The sequence below is a fragment of the Papio anubis genome, chromosome 19, assembly GCF_008728515.1.
Source record: "Papio anubis isolate 15944 chromosome 19, Panubis1.0, whole genome shotgun sequence".
NCBI lineage: Eukaryota > Metazoa > Chordata > Mammalia > Primates > Cercopithecidae > Papio > Papio anubis.
Window position 1 is genome coordinate 7878563 of NC_044994.1, and position 13667 is coordinate 7892229.

The window sequence follows — 13667 nt, forward strand, 5'->3', positions numbered from 1 at the left end:
CCTTATGATTCTATGATAATCGGTAGTTTATTTTAGAAAAAAAGGATACATTTTGATTGCATTCATTTGGTGTGTGCGTCATGTATAATCAAATGCATATGTATGTCTGTTACACACTGATATTATTAGCAGAAGAGAAATCAGAATATCCCCAGGAATACATAATTTCTGAATTTATTTCTGTAAAAGGGTTGCAGCTTAAAATTTACATTCTCATTCAATAGATACAGATGAAGAACTTCCTTTATAAAACCAGAAATTTTAATTTTAATTAATGAGAGATTTAAAAATACATTTATTTTATCTTTTTATCTTCAAAAAGATCTAAAACAGCTACCAAGGTTATAGTTAAGTTATGGATGTGCCCAACACTAAGTTAGAAAACTTAAACAAGAAGCAAAAGTCAAAAATTAATAATTCATAATAAATCTGATAAGGCCTTCAAAAAAAAAAAAAAGAGAGACCAGTAGACATTAGGCTGTCAATACACAAATTAATTGGCTTCCTACTGGAAGCCAATGAATGGGATCGAGATAGTTACAATATCTAGGCAATATTTCAGAGCTATATATTTGTTTGCTTATTTTCGAAACGTGGTCTTACTTTGTTGCCCAGGCTGTACTCCAATTCCTGGGACCAGGCAATCCTCTTTCCTCAGCCTTTTTTCCTCGCTGGGACTAAAGACATGCTCTGCCATGCCTGGACTCAGAGCTGTATTTTAAAACATCAGAGCTAGAGATGATGGGCATCTTCTCATGAGAGGCGAGGACTTGACTACAACATATTCACAAAGAGAGTATCACCCTCCTTCTGCAAGGACGTGGTTCACGGAAGTGCCTGAGGTTAAAATATACCTCAAAAATTTGGATCTAGGCCATTTTAGAGACAAAGGGATACTCAGGATCCCAAAACTGTACTTTATAGAGCATGACTTCAATAATTTTAACCCATAAAAACTTTAAAGCACTCATAGGACATTTTAAGCTTGAGCAATGTGATTTTTTCTGTAGTCTTCAAGATAACCTCAAAGCACAATATGTACCCACATATGTCAATTACTTCATTTCATTTATAGGATTATTAACTGTTAGTCCATTTTAGTCCATTAAATATGCTGACTGCTACAAAAATGTCACTGTCAGTTTTAGAACAGTTTTTAGGTACAAGACCAATGACAAATTTAATAGTTAATACCCCAAACTGTTATTCACATGTTTGTTTCTATAGTTAGATAGGGGGAGAGAATATTTTTCCTAGTTATCCAGGAGTTTAAAGTTTTAAGAGAATCCGAGACACATCCGCATACCATGCCCGGAACTGCCGTCCGCATTCATCAGATGACCACACCCACTAATCAGATGGTGTCCAGATCCAGGTGTGTTGATAACTGGGCAATTCGTGTGGCCTAATACAGTTTAGCCAAGACCTCTCCTTAGAAACCATGATCCATCATGTATTTTTCTATTTTGTGAAGGATAAAATGTGTATCAAATCAAAGTAATAGAGTCAAACCACAGTTTCAGACCACTTACTCCTTGGGGGAAACTTGAGAAGTTTATCAGGAAGTTAACCTTTATATGACATTTGAGGTGGAACATTAAAAAACTAACAGGTTTTTCATTTGTGGTAATAAAGTATTCTCTTTTTACAAAAATGGGGGTAAAAATTCAACACTGTAGTTCTAGCCAGAGAAGATTATACCCGCATGGTAGAGAAATATAAACAAATTGGTCATGAACAAATTTCAAAGATTAGAGCAGTTGTTGAAGAGTTTTAAAGCAGGAAATGAACCCCAGATGCATTTATTTAGCTTGATTTTCTTTGATATTTTCAAAAAAATGTTTCTGCTCAATGCCTGGCACTGTAAGAATACAGTGGTGAGTGGAAATGGCTTACGGGTAGGCTACCACGACCACGACTCAAGTTCTAATACAAAAATAAAAGTGCCCCCTGACAGTGGCAATACAGGAGCTATGAAAACATCTTCCCTGAGATTTAACCTAGTCCTGCCGTTCAGGGGTGGAATCCTGTAGAAGGGGGTGCTTGAGTGGTGGAGAGAAGGATGAGTGGGTAGAAGGCTTCAGGGCGTGGAGGTGTGTGTGCAGCCTCCTGTTTGCAGGAGAGAGCCACAGAGGCAGGCAAGCCTGGGAAGCCCCTGCAGGGACTTCCCACAGTTAGGCTTTTGCTGTCTGTGTCCCAGAAGCATCTCTCGCTGCTGAATCTGATAGCTAAACCATGATCTTGTCATATAGCTTTCTTCTCCCTGAGATCCGTGGGTTTTTTTTTTTTTTTTTTTTTTTCCTTTTTCAATGGTAAAAACAGAAGTTAAAATAAATAATACAGTCTCAGGGATAACCTCCCTAAATTTTCACTTCACTGCCCACTGTGCCATCCGAGACCACTCGGTCCACCTGATGAAAGCAAGGAGAGCTGGTTTATAGGATCAGCAAGACTTCCAAAAAAACCCCTCAGTCCTCAACCTTACTCAAGTTCAGCCCCGAGGGCAGATAAGCTCCAGGAAAGACAATTGCCTTATCACAAGCAGAGAAAAAGCAGTGCAGTCTAAAAGCATATGTAATCTTTTACTTTCGCTTGAATAGAATGTTTGCTGTTTTCCTATAGATAAAAGAACATTAGAGTTATTCCTCAGGGGAAAAGGCGTACCTATCTTGAAGCCATTTTGAGAGTTCAGTTTGCCTTATGGTTTCAGTTTTTATGTGGTTGTTATTTACTGCCATTTGCAAATGCTACTCATATGTTTTACAGATTGTAACCACAAAACTTAAAGAAATAGTCATCTGAGATTGGGGAAGGAGCAGTGACTACCATTCCTTGGAGGTTGCTGAGCCATGGGATCGCTGCAGTGAGCGCGCCTCCCTGCTGCTCCAGTTTCTTACTCTGCTGAGCCCAGAGGACAGGGCCTGCCTGGTCTGGTTCTCCAATTAGACCAGGTCTCCCATCTTCTTAGCAGGGTTCAGCAGCTTCCTCCCTACCCCTGTTACAGGAGTGGGAACGACTGGGCAAAGAGGATTAGCACTGGCTTTCCGGGATTGTGGGTTCACGCAGTATTAAGCCAGGATGCCCTGACAGAGGAGTGTTAGAGAACAATACTGACCTTTGATGTGTAGACCCAACTATACCCCTCAGTGGCTCAAACAGGGTATTACATGTATCAGAAACGAAAACCAAAAAGTATACAGAATCAAAATATTTAATGATTGAAAAGGTTTCTTCTTCCCCTATCTACTGGACTTTAAATACTCATCTAAAATATGATATGCTCAAGTGCAGACAAGACTGAACTAAGCATCATTTACAGTGTGAGCATGTCCTGTTTTTTTAACCACTTATTTACATTTCATTACAGGTCTTACATAGATTACAATATCATTTTAATTTAAACATTTATATTTAACTGGTAAAATGATACATTGTTACATTTTAAAATATGCTGGTAGTTTATATAAATAACCTTGACATTCTTTCTCTTTCTATTTATTCTCAGCTTTGCCCTACTAATATAGGCTTAAACAGTTGATGGACAGAAAAGGACACAGATTCACTTAGTACATACTTTTTTAAAGCAATGACAATATTATTGTTAGGTTGTTTTGATTATCAATGCCTTATAGAATTGAAAAGTGACAGTGCTACAAATTCATACTCATTAAATTCATATTATTGAAAGTGATATTTTTATTGTCAATATTTGAATTGCATGTAGCTCTTCATTTGACCAAGTGGATTATAAATCACAATTCAAGTTTTGTTTGTTTGGGGTTTTTTTTTTTTTTTTTTTTTTTTTTTTTGAGAATTCTTACAAAAGACATTAAGTACTTCCTCTCACAGGAAAATTCTCAAAGTTTCACGTCATTCAGAATTAGCTAATATGATTATTTTATGTGATTCAAGTTTAAGTATGTGTCTGTTTCCAACGTTCCTCCTCCTTAGACTTCTTTTTCTGCATTCATTTTGCACGCATTGGCTTAGTGACCTGAATCCTTAGCAGATTAACAGCAGGAAATGTTGTCTGACAGTTTGCTGCCAACATCTCATATGTGTGATGTGAAACTCTTTGCAAAAAATCAAGCCCGATGTTTTTGCAAGCCAAGAAGAAGCACGCTTCACTGGAAAGCCATCATCTACCATGGTGCACATCTCTGAGTGCAAAAGTCTGGATTCAAATAGAGTCTGAAATTACAACAACAAATGAAGGCAGGAACCAATCGTAGCTGATCAAAAAAAAAAAAAAGTGCCTTTAAAGCAAGGTAGATGGGCTTAATATGTAGGAAGGTACTTTTGTCATGTTATGTGTTTGAAGTGTTTGTGCGCTGAATCTAAGTCAAAACATAGGTCAACTCTACTGCATGTGAACAGCTCAATCTAGTTTGGGCATTGCTGTATGCCATATATATGATGCTCTTTCACTATCTTATGTTTTGGCTTACAATGTATAATACCAAAATGTGCCAGTATACGCAATCTGTATTTAAAACTGTTCTGTGAGTGTGTGTTTATAAAGAAAAAATGAATGTAGACTCAGTTTACTAATATCAATACTGTTTTTGAATAATTTCACAGTTTCACCTATATAAAGAGAAGGGATTTGTTTTTCGTAACAGTAATTGTATGAATTTTTTTCTATGATTTTGTTGTAGAATAAATAGGATTTTAATAGTACATCAGTCTCTATTCCAAATTCAGCATTGGAAACCTTAAATTTATCAGGCTCCTTATCAAAAAGGTCTAATAATAATCACCCACATTTATTATTCACGCTTCCCATGAGGTAGGCAATGTACTTTCCAGTGTTTTATCTTAATGCAACAATCCTATGCATAAGTACCCATATTATTTCCATTTTATAATGAAAACAATGAAGCACAGAGAGGTTTAAATAACTTGTCTAACATCACAGAGCTGATTAGTTGTAGAACCAGAGTCCAGCCTTGGGACTGTCTAATAATACTGCCCTTGAATAATGGGAAGACAAACTTTCAGTGGGTAGGAATATCCATCTTAAAGGTGTTTAAATAATGCCAGATGAATTCTCATCTCTAGATAATTTAGACCTGGAAATTAAACACACATGTTCACTATTTTGTTTATAAACTTACCAAGACCAGGAAATAGTTTCATATTCCTGTGTTTAACGGAAGGCTGCAGATCATTATTGCTAACTTGATTAAATGAGAACGTGACAGAACAATTATTGATTGACGAATGTTTGAAAGAAGTTACCCTCATGGTTTTCTGAAGAGCTGATTGCTCATGAATTTAAAGACAGGACTGACAATATATGTGCCATCTAGAGAGAAGAAATATGATCTCTGCCTCTCACATCAGCCCTCTGTGAATATGCTGCCTGGATCACATTTGGGATTAGTACATAGACTGAAAGATCCCATTAAGTCCTGCCTCTCGAGAATGGATTCTGGCAGTAGTGACGTGGATAATGGACTTTCCATGCTTATTAAACATGGCATTGCACGTACACTTGAGACAAAAAGCCCAAAAAGGCAGGAGATGCACATAGGATAGCTGATGCCTTATCTTTCTTCTTAGGGCTTCCCAGCTCCAGCCCTTTCTCAGGCTTTATGGACTCTGTTGTCCCAGACCAGACACTACCATCTTTTGTTCCTGGGTTTGACCATGGCCCTTTGGCATTTTCCAAGTATGGATTAAAAAGAAAAAACAAACAAGAAAAAAACCACTCTCCACTTAAATTTCAAGGCAGTGTTATAGAGTATTTTTCTATCAAGAATGCATTAGGAAAAAAGGAAGCCCAGGAAAGGTGACTTACGCAGAGTCCAGGTGTCTGATTTGGGCTGTGGCCCAGAGAGTTTGGTGAGCCCTTCAGAGGCTCCATCCTTGAGGTCAATGGTAGTGCAGTCGTTTAGAAATAAAGACAAGTCCGAGTGACCTTTAAATGTGAGGAAAATGAAAAGGCATTCAGTGAGGAAAAAATGCAATTAGGGCAGGAAGCATGGGGGAAAAGATGACATTTTGTTAGATTCGTCCAAAATAATGTGAGAAAAAATTCTTTCTTGAAATTTCTGTCAGTAGCACTTCTTAGAGACACAGATCGAATGCCTGCTGTGTTCAGGACACCGTACCCAGGCGGTAAAAAGGGCAAGCAGTCTTCCGTCCTCAGGGAGCAAAAACTTCACAAAATACTACACTCATGAAGGAATATAACTTCCAAAAGAAAATCAGAGGTCTGTGTGAGAAAGATAGGTGGTGGAGAGAATGAAGTACTTGGGATGTAGACAGCCCCTCAAATAAGGATACAGAAGCATCAGTTTTGCTGGAAGTTTTCAATATCGTAGCCCTCCATATTTTCTTGTAGTAACACAAGTGGATTTGAGCCTAAGCCAGCATAGGCAGGAGGCTTTTTTATTTTCATTTTTCAACGTTATTGTCTAAAGAAACGCATGTATGCATCCTGAAGAGCGTTGCCGACACACACGCCTTCTGATGCAGGAGCCCCATTCCTTCCTGAGCAGCAGGGACTGCTGCTTAGCTCCAGTTCTCAAGCCAAACAACTTGCTCTCCTCCTTCTCTTCATGATTAGACAGCTTCAGATAGATAACTGTACCCTGTCTTCTAAGGCTAAAAGACAGTTTTTGACTTGACAGATTTCTCTAATTTCAGCTGTACCAGAAGCGGACTTCACTCAGGCTGATTCATAGCTTTTTAAGACTGAAGGAAAAAACCCATTGTGTTGTAGTCCGGTGCTGAAACTTGGTGCAATTTGTGTCTTCCTGCTCTTGCACTCATTGTCTTGGGCGCAGATTAAGAGATGATTGATAAGGATTCAGGAATGGAAGCAATGCCCATTTTGGAGAAAGCTGTGCTAAGGAGAGTTGCCCTCCCTGGGTTCAGTGGCAGGTGTTTGTACCTGTCAGTCACCCCAGTTACCTGCTAGGGTAGATGTGAATGCTCCTGGCTCTAAAGAGGAGATCAAGACATTTATTCACCTACTAAGGGTCATTCTTTAGTAATGTAACAGGATCTTGAATAAAAGTATATTTTAGCTATACAAAGGGAAAGTGTCTCCCTGTTTCTTAAAAAAAAACACACAACACAAGAAATTTCTAAACATTTCTATTTTTCTTATGTTGTATTCATAGTTTTAAATCAAAGTTAGTGTGTTTGTGTTTCTTTCGCAGTTTAGTGGTTTATTATTTCTGATTTGTATCATTTTATTTTAGCATTTGACTGGTTTATCGTTTCCTGAGAACTTTTATTTTTCAGGAAAATATGTTGGAATGAATGTCTTCAGATTTTTAAGCCTGGGGCAACATAGAAAGACCCCATCTCTACAAAAGAATTTTTATAAGATTTGCCAGAAGTGATGCTACATTCCTGTATGCTAACTGGGGTGGGAGGATTACTTGAGCCCAGGAGGTTGAGGCTGCAGTAAGCTATGATTGCACCACTGTACTCCAGGGTGACAGAGTGAGACCCTGCCTCTGAAAAAAAAAAAAAAGGATTTTAGGCACATGTGTCTGTGTAAACCAATTTTACTATAATGCAACTATGAATTAGAGTAAATTTAGCCTAGACTAAATCTGAAAAAGCTACATACTTCCTCCCAAAAACGTCAAATGTCTTTAGAGTCCTCATGTTTAAAAATTTATAAGTTGCAAACGTATTTTAATATAAAGTGACTGTTCAGCCATACCAGCATACCAGCATGCATTACCTGGGAATCTTTAAAAAATGCAGATGTCAGCCAGGCATGGTGGTTCATGCCTGTATCTCAGCACTATGGGAGCCCAGGGTGGGTGGAACACTTGAGGTCAGGGAGTTTGAGTGACCACGTCTCAACTAAAAGTGCCGAAACCACGTCTCTACTAAAAATACAAAAATTAGCTAGACGTGGTGGCGGGCAGCTGTAATCCCAGGTTCTCAGGAGGCTGAAGCAGGAGAATCACTTGAACCCGGAAGGCAGAGGTTGCAGTGAGCTGAGATCACGTCACCGCACTCCAGCCTGGGCAACAGAGTGAGACTCCATCAAAGCAAAACAAAAAGCACATGCCTTGGCCCAACTTCAGAAATTCCAATTTAATTGACCTGAGGTAGGGGCCTGGACACTGACATGTTTTAAGTGCCCCCAGGATCCACTGTTGAAAACCACTAGTTTAAAACATTGCTTCTGTGTCATTGCTTATGGCTTGCTAGTAAGAAAAATATTTTTGTAAAGTTACATCAGGTTATTGTTTTAATCTCTTAATGGAATTTGACAAAAAAAAAAAAGAGACCCTGTGAAAGATGACATGCAGGAGGCCCAATGCCATTGCAGATGTCTTTACGGTCAGGGACATGAAGTGAGTGCCCAGAGACACAGCTGGGATGTAAGGCAGGATATAGAGAGTGCAGCCATAAAGAGCTACAAAGTCCAAAGGAGAGAGAAATCACATTTGTCTGGGAAGACGGGAAATGCTTCAGAAAGTTGGCACTGGAGAAACCTCTTGAAGGATGAGAGGACCTAACAGGCAAAGCAGAACATGTGGGACATTGAGAGCATCATTATGGGCAATGCCTGAGATGGATTGAAACACATCAGAACTGTTTAACTCAGTGAGTTCATCATGATAGTATGAAGCCAAAGGATTTAATTGGTGACGTTGGGTGATGCTCGGGAGCCAACTCATTATCTTGAAAATGGATAAAGGGAGAGAAACAAGCATTTATCTTCATTTTAATAATTAAACTGTGTCACTGGGTAAACAAATAGTTTTGACAAAAAGAAATACCTCTTTATAAACATGCTCCAGTTAATGAATGGAGAAGGAATGATTCAGATTAGAATATCACCATTTTGCAGTCTGGAATTAATGATATAGGGCAATGATCATCAGTGACTGCTAATATCACACATGTAAAAAAACATCAAGCAGTCATGTCATGCCTCCTTATGAAGTATCGTTTATGAAAAACAAACCAGAACCTGACGAAGCTTCTAGGTGTCACTCCCAGTTTAGGGGCCATTCAGGAGACTGGGAGAGCTGGTAAATCACACCATAAAGATGCAAACAGCAGAATCTACACTGAAAGAACTCCACAAGCAAATGACCTAGTTTCTTAGGCAAGTTAATTTCAAGGGGAAAACCAAGATAAGTGGGGAATTATCAGGTTAAGTTTTAAATTTTCTAAAATGTTGATTCAATGAAAATTTTAAGTTTGTATTTACTCATGATAAAAGTACCATCATTTGGAGCTTAACCTTTTTTTTTTTAACTAAGCTTCTTAAGTAATTATTTTATTAACAATTTAAACTAAGAATGTACTTTTTGTCAGTCTTTCTCTTTTTAATTAGTAGATGTATTTTTCTGGAGCAGTTTTAGGTTTATAGAAAAACTTGAGCAGAAAACACAGAGTTCCTATATACCCCTTCACACTCTTCCCCTCACCCCCCCGTTTCCCTGTTTTTAGTTTTTGCTATTTCTTACAGGAAGGATCCCCTATTTTTAACATTTTGCATTAGTGTGGCACATTTGTTAACAACTGATAAGCCAATATTGACACATTATTGTTGACTGAAGTCCATAGTTTACAATTTATTCTTTGTGCTATTCATCCTGTGGCTTTTGACAAATATACAATGTCATGCTTTCACCATTTCATGATCATACAGATAATGGACCGTTTCACTGTCCCCCATATCCCCTGTTAGCCACCTGTTCATCCCTCCCTACCCCCAAACCCTTGGCAACCATTGGTCTTTTTGCCTTTAGTTTTGCCTTTTTCCCTTAGTTTTGCCTTTTCCAGGATGATATGTACAACAGTCCCCCCCCCCCACCCATTATCTGCATCTCACTTCCCCGTACCGTTTTCCACAGTTTCACTTACCCACAGTCACTGTCTGAAAGCAGGTGAGTTCAGTACAATAAGATATTTTGAAGGAGAGATAGAGACCACACTCGCATAACTTTTATTACAGTTTAGTTTGTAATTTATCTTACTATCAGTTATTGTTAATCTTTTACTGTGCCTATTTTATAAATTAAACTTTATCAAAAGTATATATGTATAGGAAGAAACAGAATATGTAGCATTCAGTACTACCTGTGGTTTTAGGCATCCACTCGGGGCCTTGGAACATAAAATCCCATAGATAACGGGAGACTACTGTAGTTGGAATCATACAGTATGCATTCATTTCAGATGAACTTCTTTCACCTAGCAGTATGCATTTAAGGTTCTTTAATATCTTGATAGCTCATTGTTTTATCAGTGAACATTATTCCATTATCTGGATGCACCACAGTTTGTGTCTTCATTCACATAAAGAAGGACTTCTCGGTTGCTTCCAAGTTTTGGCAATTATGAATAAAGCTGTTATAAGCATTCGTGTGCAAGTTTTTGAATGGACATGAGTTTTCAACTCATTTGGGTAGATACCAAGGAGCATGATTGTTGAATACTGCAAGGATAGGTTTAGTTTTGTAAGAAACTGCCAAACTGTCTTCCAGAGCAGCTCTACCATTTCGCACTCTTGTCAGCAATGAGGAAGAGTTCCTGTGTCTCCACATCCTCACCAGCGCTTGGTATTTTTATTATTCTGGATTTTAGCCATTCTAACATACATGTGGAGCTATCTCACTGCTGTCTGAATTTGCAGTTCTCTAATGACATTGGATGTGGAACATCTTTTCATATGCTTATGTGCTCTCTGTATATTTTTGGTAAGGTGTCAGTTCAGATATTTTGCCCATTTTTAAATTGGGTTGTTTTCGTATTGTGTTTTAAGAGTTCTTTGTATATCTTGGGTACCAGTTCTTTATCAGATATGTGTTTTGCAAATATTTTCAGCCAGTCTCTGGCTTACCTTTTCATTCTCTTTAAGTTCTCTTTTGACAAACATCTCCTAACACCCAACAATTTCAAGAATCAATTTGGAAAGTTTTTTAATTAAAGAAAAAGTGTAAAAAGTTATGAAACTTGTTATTTGGAGATATGCCATTTTTAGGATATTTCATTTAAAGCTTTCCTGATTGTTGGACTGCAGTATGTCCGTTTACCTTATCAGAAACAGAAATGCAGTTTGTCAGGGGAAATTTTAAGAAGAGGGCAAGCTACCATTGGTTTGTTACTCTAGGAAAGTAAAATCACATTTTGGGGATGATATCATATTGAATACTATACACAGACTGAATGCTTTTGAGTCAGAGATGATTTAACCACTCACAAAGAACTGTAAAACTAAAATCTCAATCTTTTCTGATTAGGTAAATTATCCATTAGTTTAGAATACCTCTATCTTTTTTTTTTTTTTTTTTTTTTTTTTTAATTACTCCGTTCTTGACTCATAGGGTAGCATGTAACCACACCCAATGATAGTAAGATACCTAGATTTGATTACTTAATGAACAACATGTCTTTGGAACCATAACAAACATAATTTCTCCAAAATTTCCAGTCTGATTGATGGTTGAGATTTAGTCATATGATAAACATTATTACCTGCAGGTACATGCAGATATCAACAAGTAGAATTAGTTGACTTGGAAAGTTGAATAATATGCTAGAAAAAAAAAATCATCTGGGTTAGAAGAATCAAGAAACTTTTAGAGTTGGGAGAGAAGTGATCCAGTCCAGGGCTGGAAAATAAGTTTCATGTCATATCCCACCTCCATCCATTGGCAGCATCTTTCTCATCATGATGTGTAGAAGGATGCTGATGCCCGATCTGGGTGCTATGGGAGAGAGTGCCTCAATCCATTAGTGGTTTGCAAAAGGAAGCCCAGTAAGAGCCTCAAGCCCATAAACGTCTTGCCCAGTAGAATCTTACATCCCCACTCAAGGATGAGAAAATGGAGACCCAAATAACTTAAAAGCCTTTTCCAGAGTCACCCAGCTGGCTGGTGGCCATGCTTATGTTTAGCAGGTCAGAATTTCATTGCTTCCATCCCATGATATAACCATCTACAGTTGATATCAGACAACTGGTCTCAGCTCTAAGGGCTAGGAAAAAAAAAATCTCCAGTGTGGACTAGTATGTCATTGTCTTTAAAACTAGTGTTTAAAATGTGTTTAAAATATTCAGTAAGAAAAGGTCTGGTCTATTTAGGAGAAAGGTGGGACTCATTAATAGAAATCAAATTGCAAGGAACTAGACAAGTGAGAGCCAGGTAGCATTAACAGTCTGTGCTTGAGCTAACCCATGTCTCTTGTCAGGCAAAGGAAAGAACACAGCAGCCAGAAAGTGGCGAATTGTAACTATGACCAGGGCAGCCTGCAGCATATTCAGAAATGATTCCTCTGTTGAGAACTGGCTGCGGTCTCTTGAGTCAGAGAATATAGGAGACATAGGGTCCTGTGAAGCCTTGTGGAGAAAAGTTTTTGTGTTTGCATTTGTTTTGGTTTTTGTTTACTCATTGAGAAAGTATTTGGCCAGACACTGATATATATTTTTCTATGTTGTGTGTATGCAGGTTAAAAAAAAAAAAAAAGGGTCAAGCTAAAGCGATTAGGTAGTAAGTAGGCATTTGATATCTAAAGAGTGGGACATGTTAATTATAAAGCTGCTTATTGGCGCCACCAGGAGTTGGATATGTGCTCCTATAGAAAACATGCGTAATAATCTGCTCTACTTTAGTTATTCTACCGTTTGTCAGCCACCAGGCTATAATAATGGCTGACATCTATGGAATGCTTAATAAATATGCCACCACTAGACCACGTTTGAATACATTATTTGATTTTAATGTCATCCATCCCGAAGAAGCAAGTAGTGTCATACCCATTTTACATAGCTGCAAGGGACATCCTGAAGATTCAAGCCCGGGTTTACCTGATTCTAAAATCACTTCCCAGATCATCACATAAGACTGTCTGTCTCATCCAACTGCTTTGAACCTCTGTGCTTATCTGTGAACAGCAGATCATACCAATAGAAGCATCAGAAGAACGAATTTTTGTGAAAACTTTATAATTTGTGAAGGATTATTCAGAAATAATATGCTTTTATTTATAAATAAATGATTTAAACCAGCAAGCAGGGGCTTCATTGTTGTAATATTTATTCATAGCCGATGAGCAATGTTATTATATAGTTTTGCTAACAAGTAATTTATTTTCATAATACTTTATGGAACTGTTTTTTCCAAATACATCACTGATTATTTAGCTAGCTATGATTTAGGCCTACTTTTCTATCATACATTTGCCTTTTCTCCTATATAGTCATGCTTGAGGGGACTGAGTAATTGCTTTCAGCATAATTACAGCTGCACAGTAACACAACACACGACTCACAGGTCTTTTGAATGCTTATTATTTTGGCATAGACATAGTTGATCAATTTTCATATTTCTCATTGGTATTACATTAAATCTCAAAGACAAATATGCTTAATGTATTAGATGTAAAATGTTAGAAGTGCACTAATAAAAAACTGGTTTAGTTTATTTGTTGCCAGTTAATTCATCATAGACTTCATGACTATGTTTAAAGGCCTTTGAACGATTAGATGAAAAAATGATATGTCACAATAAATTAAGCCGATGAATTTTTTTTCCAAATGACTACCTTTTTTTCCAGATGCCTGCTTGATGGTCAGAAATATAACTCATATATCTCTATTTTGTATTTATCTATGATAACTCAAGTATACTTTAAACTTAATATTTTGTTATGTTTAATAAGGATTTGCTCTA

General features: G+C 37.5%; 1 protein-coding gene across 38 annotated transcripts in view; it reads left to right on the forward strand.

Annotated features, from left to right (window-relative positions):
• EPB41L3 (erythrocyte membrane protein band 4.1 like 3) overlaps positions 1 to 13667 on the forward strand; it is a 236963-nt gene that overhangs the window by 169602 nt on the left and 53694 nt on the right. The window lies entirely within an intron of this gene.